Here is a 14943-nt window from a genome sequence, read left to right on the forward strand (position 1 = left end):
TTCTTAATAAATATTGGTACATTTTACATTTGGACCCCATTTTGACAAAGTTTTTACCAGAAAGACCTCCTATTGTTTTTACTAAAAGTGATAATCTTAAAACCATGCTGGCCCCGAGCCTTCTAAAGGGTAGTGTCCCCAATAAGAAGAAGGACCTTAGAGATCTATTGGGGCTTAAAGGTAATCATAGATGCAATAGATGTAAAATTTGTCCAAGGATGCTGACACAAGATCACTTTAAGTCCAAAATGACAGATCACGAATATGAGATTAAAAACTATATTGACTGTCTGTCCACATATGTTATATATATTTTACAATGTGGGTGTGGACTACAATATGTAGGTCGCACAAAACGCCATCTGAAAATACGTGTGATGGAACATTTAAGAAATATTATCAACATCCCTAAAACATTGACCTCTGGTAAACCATTAACCCATTTGCTGTCCCATTTTAAGGATGTCCATCAATGCAGCACCACAGGGGTCAAATACATGGGTATAGAACATATCACCACTACTACTAGAGGTGGCGATAAGGATTTATTTATCGCAAGGAGGGAGCAATTCTGGATATACACACTCCAAACTAAACATCCTGGGGGGTTAAATGATTATGTGGAGTTGACTCCCTTCTTGCGGTAACTAAATGACAGGTGATCTTTTCTTTGCAGTCTGGTTTTATCAAAATTTCAGAATTGAGATGCATTCTATTTTAGCCAATTTTATTCAACATGTTATTGATATTTTTGTTTGTTTTTATGTCTTTTTTTACCTTGCACATGTTTTTCCTTTTCCTCCTTCCTTTCCCTTTCCCCTTTCCCCCCCCCCCTTCTTCTCCACATCCATTTCTTTATATTATATGTTTTATGTTTAACTGTTGTATTTTTATGTGGTAGCACAATGTTTTATTAATACTACTTTTTTACATATATTTTCAAATGTATTTTATATGTGACACTTGTTAAAAGGGCCACCTGTAGGTATCTCTTTATGTATTTCCACTGGTGAGTGGCACTTTTGTCTTTTATTATCTAATTATTACTCAAAGTGCCACCACTGCAATACAGCATCAATATCCTGTTCATTTTAACATTAAGGGGCAGGCTTGGTGAAGTTGAACCATCCCCCTTTTCTATTTAACCAATAGTGGATTGGATGTTCTTTTATTGGTATTAACCAATCATCTATGTGGTATATAAAGGACCCCAAACAGGTGCCCCTGATATTGCCTGAGGAAGAATACTTTTGTATTCGAAACGCGTCGCGAAGGGTGTCGCTGGTCTGTTTATCACATACAGCCAGTCTTCACACAAGTGTTTTTATTGCTATTTTTATTGCCATTTTCGATCGAAACGGAAAACGGGCGGGCACTTCCGGGACTACTATAGGGGGCCTCATTTGCCGCGCATGCGCACTACGCAGATCAACACGCCGACAAGCGTGTGAAGCAGAGACGCAGCGCAGCCTCTGAATACAGCCCCAGCGCGCGGGGCTTGTTCCTGAGGACTGAGATTACCCCCCCTCTTCATCCCATATGTTGCCCTACCAATAGAAGTGACGATCGTGATCTGGACCATTAAAGTTTTTATATATGTAAGTGCATATTATTATCTTTATTTGTTGTCAATACATATCAAATCTCAATCTTGGTGCGCTTTTGTGTTTTTTCTTTTTTTCTGGGACTTGGTATCGCGGTTGGAGTTTTCCTGCTGGGATCCATATTGGAGGTGGGGGCAGACACCTTCAACACTAAGAGCTGCAAGAGATTAGAGAGGAACCACCATTCCACTATCCTAAAGAGCAAGAGCGCGGACTGGACTCAATTTTCTACACTGGTAATCTGTGTGACCCACTTGTTGTGTCACACTGTTTTGTCCTTTTTTTCTCCCACAGTCACGCAGCAACTATTAGACTCTTATGATTCATTGCCCTATTAACATATTATTGTGATATTGGGATTTGTATTTAACTTGTGCATTATTGTTGTATTGTTTTAATGTTTCGTCCTCCTTTCCTCCCTTTTCCCCCGCCTTTTCCCCCTCCCATCCTTCCCCCTTCCTTTTCCTTTTTTCCTTCCCCCCTACCCTCTCCATCTCCCCTTCCTCAGTCCTCCCCACCTCTTTCACCTTCCTTATACGGACGGATTATGGCTGATTCTAACACCAGTCATTTTTTAGATTGTCTTCAAAACAGGTTTAACAAACCAGAATTATTCAGTAAGATGTTTTCAGACATACCAATAGAAGAAGTTATCACTCCCAGTTTGCCATCTCTTATGAATGAGCTGTATAAACTATTGGAGAAGGAAACTAAGTCTTGGTTAGAAATGGCCACCTTAGAGGAATATATTAGGGTGGGTCGTATTCCTAGGGGACTGAGAGTTCTCAAACCCTCAACCTATAATACAGACAGTCCAGAGTTTGTCAAAGAATGGGAAAGAATCCAGGACCATTGTTCCTTAGAATTAATGCGATTATTAATCCTGGAAAGGAAAAAAGAAATAATTGAAGTAGACAGCAGAATAACTAAGGTTAAAAATGAGATTCTTGAAGTTCCCTGCTTGGACAAACTCCCGCAATTGACTAAGGATATGAATATTAAATTGAGAAAATCAGAGAACCAAATTTTAATTAATAAGAACAAAAAGTTTTTAAGGGATAAGAAAGATTATGCTCTCAATATCCAAAGATGTTGGGACACAGGAAAGGAAGCTATGACAAATGGGGACCCCTTAACACAAGGCACCAATGATCCTAATGTTCATATTCCAAAGGGGGCAGCCCAAACTAAGCATACTAATCCCAAAGTTAATATTATTATCCCTAGAACTCCTAGAGACCCCAATTTTCATGCTAGACCTACACATGAAAAACACACTAGACTTCCGTCTAAATACCAACGGAATGATAATATAGAACCCGTAGGATGGGATCAGAATATCCAGAAAAAACAACAATGGATTCCCCATTATCATAAACAAAATAGGAGGCAGAATAAGCCACATACACCACATGTTAGGAAACATACTAATGCCCCCAATAAACATCCAAATACATATAGAGGACACGAAACGGGAACACCAGATATTCCTTTATATAATAAATTTGAAGTACTGAAAGATACAAAGGAAGAGACTGAAAATCAGGATTTTTTAAACAGGTTGGAAAAAATGAGAAAATCAATATCAACCTGGGATTCCAACCACCCACCCCTGTTAGGAACCACCAAACATACTGTGAGAAAAAGACAGGATTCAGGAGAGGAATCAGAGGGAGTGGTAAAAGAGATAAATCAGCAAATCTCCCCACCAAAACCTGTCCAGATGACTTAACATTAAAATCTAAGGGTATTTTTAATCTATCCCATTTTCAAATAGATCACACTTTGATGAATGTTTTGGGGAAAGGATTATCATTTGCCCCCACGCGGAGGGTCAATAACTTCGATCTTTATATAGACCTGCAAAAATTTAATCGCAAATTAACATTAAGCAGACACTTTGTATCTGATAATGGGGGTCATGATTCTATTCCAGTCATCATTAACCCCACTGTCGACACATTATCCACTAACGAACAAAATCAATTGGTGGATTTAATGTGCCTCATGGATGAGGGGATAACCAATGAAGGGGAAAATATACTGACACAGCATTCATTATTTAAGCCCAAGTCTACCTTCTACCCTTACTACTCTAGGGGACTACATATTGATATTTTCAATAAAATGGTAGAGAAAGACTTTAAAGCATTAGAACAATCACAGTCAACTCAGAAGAATTGGAACATGAATTTGACTAGTCAGGAAAGACATTCGTTAAAAGTATTACGTCAAGATCCTAATACAGTTGTAAGGGAAGCAGATAAGGGTGGAGGCATCATACTCCAAGATAGAACAGATTATTGTCTGGAGGCAAACAGATTGCTTTCAGACCCTAGCTCTTACTGTAAACTTCCCAAAGATCCTTCAGTACAGTTCCAGAATGATCTCAAAGAGTTGCTAAACTCTGCTTATGAGTCTAATGTTCTTAAAAAGCATGAGTTTGATTATTTGTATTGTACGGCTCCCACCATCCCTATCATGTACCATTTGCCAAAGATTCACAAATCACTTATTAATCCACCGGGGCGACCTATTATTTCGGGAATTAATTCGCTCACTGCTAATCTCTCTTCTTATGTAGATTTCTTTTTACAACCACTAGTATCCACTTTACCTTCACATTTACTTGATACCACCTCTTTACTCACTATTTTCACTGAATTTAATTGGAAACCAACATATAAACTTGTTACATTAGATGTTCAGACACTGTACACGTCTATTCCCCATAAAGGGGGATTAGATGCGATTAATTATTTCTTATCACTACATGGCACTTTACCTCTTCATCAGCGTAGGTTCATTCACGACTCAATTGAATTTATTTTGACACATAATTATTTTCTATTTGAGCACGAGTTTTATTTACAACTGTGTGGCACTGCTATGGGGACACGTTTTGCACCATCTTTTGCAAATTTATACATGGGATGGTGGGAATCGTTACATATATGGGGTGCTGATGTATCTCCGCCGCAGTTGGTCATGTGGCGGAGATACATCGATGATGTGATCGCCATCTGGGATGGCGATAGCACCTCATTTGATAACTTCGTGGATGGGTTGAATAAGAATGAATTCAACCTCACCTTCACAAGTGAGCTGAGTCCAAATACTATCACCTACTTGGATTTGGAGATGTATGTTTCTGAAAACAAGCTACTCACTAAAACCCACTTTAAGAGCACTAATGTAAACTCTTTCTTGCACCCCACGAGTGGCCATGAAAAAAGATGTATTGATAATATCCCCTACAGCCAGTTCTTGCGGATGAGGTGAAATTGTACTGACTTAGAGACATTTAAATCTCAGTCACAAATACTTCAAGAACGATTTTTACAAAAGGGATATGATAGAACCACTGTTAAAAAAGCATTTAATAAGGCATTACGCTGTAATAGGGAAAAATTAATTTGCCCCAAAAGTAAGAACTTAGATCACCATATAAACGCCAATGACACTGGGAGTCAGGATACACCCATACATTTAGTGGAAGATACGATTGACAGTGAAGTCATCACATCTAACACTGTACCACAAATTGTGAGGCCAAAAATAAAGAAACACAGGGAAAAATACAGACCAGACAAGGATAATAAGACACCGTATTTCATTACCAAATTTAATAGGTCACATAATAAGATAAGACATATTCTTAATAAATATTGGTACATTTTACATTTGGACCCCATTTTGACAAAGTTTTTACCAGAAAGACCTCCTATTGTTTTTACTAAAAGTGATAATCTTAAAACCATGCTGGCCCCGAGCCTTCTAAAGGGTAGTGTCCCCAATAAGAAGAAGGACCTTAGAGATCTATTGGGGCTTAAAGGTAATCATAGATGCAATAGATGTAAAATTTGTCCAAGGATGCTGACACAAGATCACTTTAAGTCCAAAATGACAGATCACGAATATGAGATTAAAAACTATATTGACTGTCTGTCCACATATGTTATATATATTTTACAATGTGGGTGTGGACTACAATATGTAGGTCGCACAAAACGCCATCTGAAAATACGTGTGATGGAACATTTAAGAAATATTGTCAACATCCCTAAAACATTGACCTCTGGTAAACCATTAACCCATTTGCTGTCCCATTTTAAGGATGTCCATCAATGCAGCACCACAGGGGTCAAATACATGGGTATAGAACATATCACCACTACTACTAGAGGTGGCGATAAGGATTTATTTATCGCAAGGAGGGAGCAATTCTGGATATACACACTCCAAACTAAACATCCTGGGGGGTTAAATGATTATGTGGAGTTGACTCCCTTCTTGCGGTAACTAAATGACAGGTGATCTTTTCTTTGCAGTCTGGTTTTATCAAAATTTCAGAATTGAGATGCATTCTATTTTAGCCAATTTTATTCAACATGTTATTGATATTTTTGTTTGTTTTTATGTCTTTTTTTACCTTGCACATGTTTTTCCTTTTCCTCCTTCCTTTCCCTTTCCCCTTTCCCCCCCCCTTCTTCTCCACATCCATTTCTTTATATTATATGTTTTATGTTTAACTGTTGTATTTTTATGTGGTAGCACAATGTTTTATTAATACTACTTTTTTACATATATTTTCAAATGTATTTTATATGTGACACTTGTTAAAAGGGCCACCTGTAGGTATCTCTTTATGTATTTCCACTGGTGAGTGGCACTTTTGTCTTTTATTATCTAATTATTACTCAAAGTGCCACCACTGCAATACAGCATCAATATCCTGTTCATTTTAACATTAAGGGGCAGGCTTGGTGAAGTTGAACCATCCCCCTTTTCTATTTAACCAATAGTGGATTGGATGTTCTTTTATTGGTATTAACCAATCATCTATGTGGTATATAAAGGACCCCAAACAGGTGCCCCTGATATTGCCTGAGGAAGAATACTTTTGTATTCGAAACGCGTCGCGAAGGGTGTCGCTGGTCTGTTTATCACATACAGCCAGTCTTCACACAAGTGTTTTTATTGCTATTTTTATTGCCATTTTCGATCGAAACGGAAAACGGGCGGGCACTTCCGGGACTACTATAGGGGGCCTCATTTGCCGCGCATGCGCACTACGCAGATCAACACGCCGACAAGCGTGTGAAGCAGAGACGCAGCGCAGCCTCTGAATACAGCCCCAGCGCGCGGGGCTTGTTCCTGAGGACTGAGATTACCCCCCCTCTTCATCCCATATGTTGCCCTACCAATAGAAGTGACGATCGTGATCTGGACCATTAAAGTTTTTATATATGTAAGTGCATATTATTATCTTTATTTGTTGTCAATACATATCAAATCTCAATCTTGGTGCGCTTTTGTGTTTTTTCTTTTTTTCTGGGACTTGGTATCGCGGTTGGAGTTTTCCTGCTGGGATCCATATTGGAGGTGGGGGCAGACACCTTCAACACTAAGAGCTGCAAGAGATTAGAGAGGAACCACCATTCCACTATCCTAAAGAGCAAGAGCGCGGACTGGACTCAATTTTCTACACTGGTAATCTGTGTGACCCACTTGTTGTGTCACACTGTTTTGTCCTTTTTTTCTCCCACAGTCACGCAGCAACTATTAGACTCTTATGATTCATTGCCCTATTAACATATTATTGTGATATTGGGATTTGTATTTAACTTGTGCATTATTGTTGTATTGTTTTAATGTTTCGTCCTCCTTTCCTCCCTTTTCCCCCGCCTTTTCCCCCTCCCATCCTTCCCCCTTCCTTTTCCTTTTTTCCTTCCCCCCTACCCTCTCCATCTCCCCTTCCTCAGTCCTCCCCACCTCTTTCACCTTCCTTATACGGACGGATTATGGCTGATTCTAACACCAGTCATTTTTTAGATTGTCTTCAAAACAGGTTTAACAAACCAGAATTATTCAGTAAGATGTTTTCAGACATACCAATAGAAGAAGTTATCACTCCCAGTTTGCCATCTCTTATGAATGAGCTGTATAAACTATTGGAGAAGGAAACTAAGTCTTGGTTAGAAATGGCCACCTTAGAGGAATATATTAGGGTGGGTCGTATTCCTAGGGGACTGAGAGTTCTCAAACCCTCAACCTATAATACAGACAGTCCAGAGTTTGTCAAAGAATTGGAAAGAATCCAGGACCATTGTTCCTTAGAATTAATGCGATTATTAATCCTGGAAAAGAAAAAAGAAATAATTGAAGTAGACAGCAGAATAACTAAGGTTAAAAATGAGATTCTTGAAGTTCCCTGCTTGGACAAACTCCCGCAATTGACTAAGGATATGAATATTAAATTGAGAAAATCAGAGAACCAAATTTTAATTAATAAGAACAAAAAGTTTTTAAGGGATAAGAAAGATTATGCTCTCAATATCCAAAGATGTTGGGACACAGGAAAGGAAGCTATGACAAATGGGGACCCCTTAACACAAGGCACCAATGATCCTAATGTTCATATTCCAAAGGGGGCAGCCCAAACTAAGCATACTAATCCCAAAGTTAATATTATTATCCCTAGAACTCCTAGAGACCCCAATTTTCATGCTAGACCTACACATGAAAAACACACTAGACTTCCAACTAAATACCAACGGAATGATAATATAGAACCCGTAGGATGGGATCAGAATATCCAGAAAAAACAACAATGGATTCCCCATTATCATAAACAAAATAGGAGGCAGAATAAGCCACATACACCACATGTTAGGAAACATACTAATGCCCCCAATAAACATCCAAATACATATAGAGGACACGAAACGGGAACACCAGATATTCCTTTATATAATAAATTTGAAGTACTGAAAGATACAAAGGAAGAGACTGAAAATCAGGATTTTTTAAACAGGTTGGAAAAAATGAGAAAATCAATATCAACCTGGGATTCCAACCACCCACCCCTGTTAGGAACCACCAAAAATACTGTGAGAAAAAGACAGGATTCAGGAGAGGAATCAGAGGGAGTGGAAAAAGAGATAAATCAGCAAATCTCCCCACCAAAACCTGTCCAGATGACTTAACATTAAAATCTAAGGGTATTTTTAATCTATCCCATTTTCAAATAGATCACACTTTGATGAATGTTTTGGGGAAAGGATTATCATTTGCCCCCACGCGGAGGGTCAATAACTTCGATCTTTATATAGACCTGCAAAAATTTAATCGCAAATTAACGTTGAGCAGACACTTTGTATCTGATAATGGGGGTCATGATTCAATTCCAGTCATCATTAACCCCACTGTCGACACATTATCCACTAACGAACAAAATCAATTGGTGGATTTAATGTGCCTCATGGATGAGGGGATAACCAATGAAGGGGAAAATATACTGACACAGCATCATTATTTAAGCCCAAGTCTACCTTCTACCCTTACTACTCTAGGGGACTACATATTGATATTTTCAATAAAATGGTAGAGAAAGACTTTAAAGCATTAGAACAATCACAGTCAACTCAGAAGAATTGGAACATGAATTTGACTAGTCAGGAAAGACATTCATTAAAAGTATTACGTCAAGATCCTAATACAGTTGTAAGGGAAGCAGATAAGGGTGGAGGCATCATACTCCAAGATAGAACAGATTATTGTCTGGAGGCAAACAGATTGCTTTCAGACCCTCGCTCTTACTGTAAACTTCCCAAAGATCCTTCAGTACAGTTCCAGAATGATCTCAAAGAGTTGCTAAACTCTGCTTATGAGTCTAATGTTCTTAAAAAGCATGAGTTTGATTATTTGTATTGTACGGCTCCCACCATCCCTATCATGTACCATTTGCCAAAGATTCAAAAATCACTTATTAATCCACCGGGGCGACCTATTATTTCGGGAATTAATTCGCTCACTGCTAATCTCTCTTCTTATGTAGATTTCTTTTTACAACCACTAGTATCCACTTTACCTTCACATTTACTTGATACCACCTCTTTACTCACTATTTTCACTGAATTTAATTGGAAACCAACATATAAACTTGTTACATTAGATGTTCAGACACTGTACACGTCTATTCCCCATAAAGGGGGATTAGATGCGATTAATTATTTCTTATCACTACATGGCACTTTACCTCTTCATCAGCGTAGGTTCATTCACGACTCAATTGAATTTATTTTGACACATAATTATTTTCTATTTGAGCACGAGTTTTATTTACAACTGTGTGGCACTGCTATGGGGACACGTTTTGCACCATCTTTTGCAAATTTATACATGGGATGGTGGGAATCGTTACATATATGGGGTGCTGATGTATCTCCGCCGCAGTTGGTCATGTTGCGGAGATACATCGATGATGTGATCGCCATCTGGGATGGCGATAGCACCTCATTTGATAACTTCGTGGATGGGTTGAATAAGAATGAATTCAACCTCACCTTCACAAGTGAGCTGAGTCCAAATACTATCACCTACTTGGATTTGGAGATATATGTTTCTGAAAACAAGCTACTCACTAAAACCCACTTTAAGAGCACTAATGTAAACTCTTTCTTGCACCCCACGAGTGGCCATGAAAAAAGATGTATTGATAATATCCCCTACAGCCAGTTCTTGCGGATGAGGTGAAATTGTACTGACTTAGAGACATTTAAATCTCAGTCACAAATACTTCAAGAACGATTTTTACAAAAGGGATATGATAGAACCACTGTTAAAAAAGCATTTAATAAGGCATTACGCTGTAATAGGGAAAAATTAATTTGCCCCAAAAGTAAGAACTTAGATCACCATATAAACGCCAATGACACTGGGAGTCAGGATACACCCATACATTTAGTGGAAGATACGATTGACAGTGAAGTCATCACATCTAACACTGTACCACAAATTGTGAGGCCAAAAATAAAGAAACACAGGGAAAAATACAGACCAGACAAGGATAATAAGACACCGTATTTCATTACCAAATTTAATAGGTCACATAATAAGATAAGACATATTCTTAATAAATATTGGTACATTTTACATTTGGACCCCATTTTGACAAAGTTTTTACCAGAAAGACCTCCTATTGTTTTTACTAAAAGTGATAATCTTAAAACCATGCTGGCCCCGAGCCTTCTAAAGGGTAGTGTCCCCAATAAGAAGAAGGACCTTAGAGATCTATTGGGGCTTAAAGGTAATCATAGATGCAATAGATGTAAAATTTGTCCAAGGATGCTGACACAAGATCACTTTAAGTCCAAAATGACAGATCACGAATATGAGATTAAAAACTATATTGACTGTCTGTCCACATATGTTATATATATTTTACAATGTGGGTGTGGACTACAATATGTAGGTCGCACAAAACGCCATCTGAAAATACGTGTGATGGAACATTTAAGAAATATTGTCAACATCCCTAAAACATTGACCTCTGGTAAACCATAAACCCATTTGCTGTCCCATTTTAAGGATGTCCATCAATGCAGCACCACAGGGGTCAAATACATGGGTATAGAACATATCACACCTACTACTAGAGGTGGCGATAAGGATTTATTTATCGCAAGGAGGGAGCAATTCTGGATATACACACTCCAAACTAAACATCCTGGGGGGTTAAATGATTATGTGGAGTTGACTCCCTTCTTGCGGTAACTAAATGACAGGTGATCTTTTCTTTGCAGTCTGGTTTTATCAAAATTTCAGAATTGAGATGCATTCTATTTTAGCCAATTTTATTCAACATGTTATTGATATTTTTGTTTGTTTTTATGTCTTTTTTTACCTTGCACATGTTTTTCCTTTTCCTCCTTCCTTTCCCTTTCCCCCCCCCCCTTCTTCTCCACATCCATTTCTTTATATTATATGTTTTATGTTTAACTGTTGTATTTTTATGTGGTAGCACAATGTTTTATTAATACTACTTTTTTACATATATTTTCAAATGTATTTTATATGTGACACTTGTTAAAAGGGCCACCTGTAGGTATCTCTTTATGTATTTCCACTGGTGAGTGGCACTTTTGTCTTTTATTATCTAATTATTACTCAAAGTGCCACCACTGCAATACAGCATCAATATCCTGTTCATTTTAACATTAAGGGGCAGGCTTGGTGAAGTTGAACCATCCCCCTTTTCTATTTAACCAATAGTGGATTGGATGTTCTTTTATTGGTATTAACCAATCATCTATGTGGTATATAAAGGACCCCAAACAGGTGCCCCTGATATTGCCTGAGGAAGAATACTTTTGTATTCGAAACGCGTCGCGAAGGGTGTCGCTGGTCTGTTTATCACATACAGCCAGTCTTCACACAAGTGTTTTTATTGCTATTTTTATTGCCATTTTCGATCGAAACGGAAAACGGGCGGGCACTTCCGGGACTACTATAGGGGGCCTCATTTGCCGCGCATGCGCACTACGCAGATCAACACGCCGACAAGCGTGTGAAGCAGAGACGCAGCGCAGCCTCTGAATACAGCCCCAGCGCGCGGGGCTTGTTCCTGAGGACTGAGATTACCCCCCCTCTTCATCCCATATGTTGCCCTACCAATAGAAGTGACGATCGTGATCTGGACCATTAAAGTTTTTATATATGTAAGTGCATATTATTATCTTTATTTGTTGTCAATACATATCAAATCTCAATCTTGGTGCGCTTTTGTGTTTTTTCTTTTTTTCTGGGACTTGGTATCGCGGTTGGAGTTTTCCTGCTGGGATCCATATTGGAGGTGGGGGCAGACACCTTCAACACTAAGAGCTGCAAGAGATTAGAGAGGAACCACCATTCCACTATCCTAAAGAGCAAGAGCGCGGACTGGACTCAATTTTCTACACTGGTAATCTGTGTGACCCACTTGTTGTGTCACACTGTTTTGTCCTTTTTTTCTCCCACAGTCACGCAGCAACTATTAGACTCTTATGATTCATTGCCCTATTAACATATTATTGTGATATTGGGATTTGTATTTAACTTGTGCATTATTGTTGTATTGTTTTAATGTTTCGTCCTCCTTTCCTCCCTTTTCCCCCGCCTTTTCCCCCTCCCATCCTTCCCCCTTCCTTTTCCTTTTTTCCTTCCCCCCTACCCTCTCCATCTCCCCTTCCTCAGTCCTCCCCACCTCTTTCACCTTCCTTATACGGACGGATTATGGCTGATTCTAACACCAGTCATTTTTTAGATTGTCTTCAAAACAGGTTTAACAAACCAGAATTATTCAGTAAGATGTTTTCAGACATACCAATAGAAGAAGTTATCACTCCCAGTTTGCCATCTCTTATGAATGAGCTGTATAAACTATTGGAGAAGGAAACTAAGTCTTGGTTAGAAATGGCCACCTTAGAGGAATATATTAGGGTGGGTCGTATTCCTAGGGGACTGAGAGTTCTCAAACCCTCAACCTATAATACAGACAGTCCAGAGTTTGTCAAAGAATGGGAAAGAATCCAGGACCATTGTTCCTTAGAATTAATGCGATTATTAATCCTGGAAAAGAAAAAAGAAATAATTGAAGTAGACAGCAGAATAACTAAGGTTAAAAATGAGATTCTTGAAGTTCCCTGCTTGGACAAACTCCCGCAATTGACTAAGGATATGAATATTAAATTGAGAAAATCAGAGAACCAAATTTTAATTAATAAGAACAAAAAGTTTTTAAGGGATAAGAAAGATTATGCTCTCAATATCCAAAGATGTTGGGACACAGGAAAGGAAGCTATGACAAATGGGGACCCCTTAACACAAGGCACCAATGATCCTAATGTTCATATTCCAAAGGGGGCAGCCCAAACTAAGCATACTAATCCCAAAGTTAATATTATTATCCCTAGAACTCCTAGAGACCCCAATTTTCATGCTAGACCTACACATGAAAAACACACTAGACTTCCAACTAAATACCAACGGAATGATAATATAGAACCCGTAGGATGGGATCAGAATATCCAGAAAAAACAACAATGGATTCCCCATTATCATAAACAAAATAGGAGGCAGAATAAGCCACATACACCACATGTTAGGAAACATACTAATGCCCCCAATAAACATCCAAATACATATAGAGGACACGAAACGGGAACACCAGATATTCCTTTATATAATAAATTTGAAGTACTGAAAGATACAAAGGAAGAGACTGAAAATCAGGATTTTTTAAACAGGTTGGAAAAAATGAGAAAATCAATATCAACCTGGGATTCCAACCACCCACCCCTGTTAGGAACCACCAAAAATACTGTGAGAAAAAGACAGGATTCAGGAGAGGAATCAGAGGGAGTGGAAAAAGAGATAAATCAGCAAATCTCCCCACCAAAACCTGTCCAGATGACTTAACATTAAAATCTAAGGGTATTTTTAATCTATCCCATTTTCAAATAGATCACACTTTGATGAATGTTTTGGGGAAAGGATTATCATTTGCCCCCACGCGGAGGGTCAATAACTTCGATCTTTATATAGACCTGCAAAAATTTAATCGCAAATTAACGTTGAGCAGACACTTTGTATCTGATAATGGGGGTCATGATTCAATTCCAGTCATCATTAACCCCACTGTCGACACATTATCCACTAACGAACAAAATCAATTGGTGGATTTAATGTGCCTCATGGATGAGGGGATAACCAATGAAGGGGAAAATATACTGACACAGCATCATTATTTAAGCCCAAGTCTACCTTCTACCCTTACTACTCTAGGGGACTACATATTGATATTTTCAATAAAATGGTAGAGAAAGACTTTAAAGCATTAGAACAATCACAGTCAACTCAGAAGAATTGGAACATGAATTTGACTAGTCAGGAAAGACATTCATTAAAAGTATTACGTCAAGATCCTAATACAGTTGTAAGGGAAGCAGATAAGGGTGGAGGCATCATACTCCAAGATAGAACAGATTATTGTCTGGAGGCAAACAGATTGCTTTCAGACCCTCGCTCTTACTGTAAACTTCCCAAAGATCCTTCAGTACAGTTCCAGAATGATCTCAAAGAGTTGCTAAACTCTGCTTATGAGTCTAATGTTCTTAAAAAGCATGAGTTTGATTATTTGTATTGTACGGCTCCCACCATCCCTATCATGTACCATTTGCCAAAGATTCAAAAATCACTTATTAATCCACCGGGGCGACCTATTATTTCGGGAATTAATTCGCTCACTGCTAATCTCTCTTCTTATGTAGATTTCTTTTTACAACCACTAGTATCCACTTTACCTTCACATTTACTTGATACCACCTCTTTACTCACTATTTTCACTGAATTTAATTGGAAACCAACATATAAACTTGTTACATTAGATGTTCAGACACTGTACACGTCTATTCCCCATAAAGGGGGATTAGATGCGATTAATTATTTCTTATCACTACATGGCACTTTACCTCTTCATCAGCGTAGGTTCATTCACGACTCAATTGAATTTATTTTG

The sequence above is a fragment of the Ascaphus truei genome, unplaced genomic scaffold, assembly GCF_040206685.1.
Source record: "Ascaphus truei isolate aAscTru1 unplaced genomic scaffold, aAscTru1.hap1 HAP1_SCAFFOLD_696, whole genome shotgun sequence".
In the NCBI taxonomy this organism is placed as follows: Eukaryota; Metazoa; Chordata; class Amphibia; order Anura; family Ascaphidae; genus Ascaphus; species Ascaphus truei.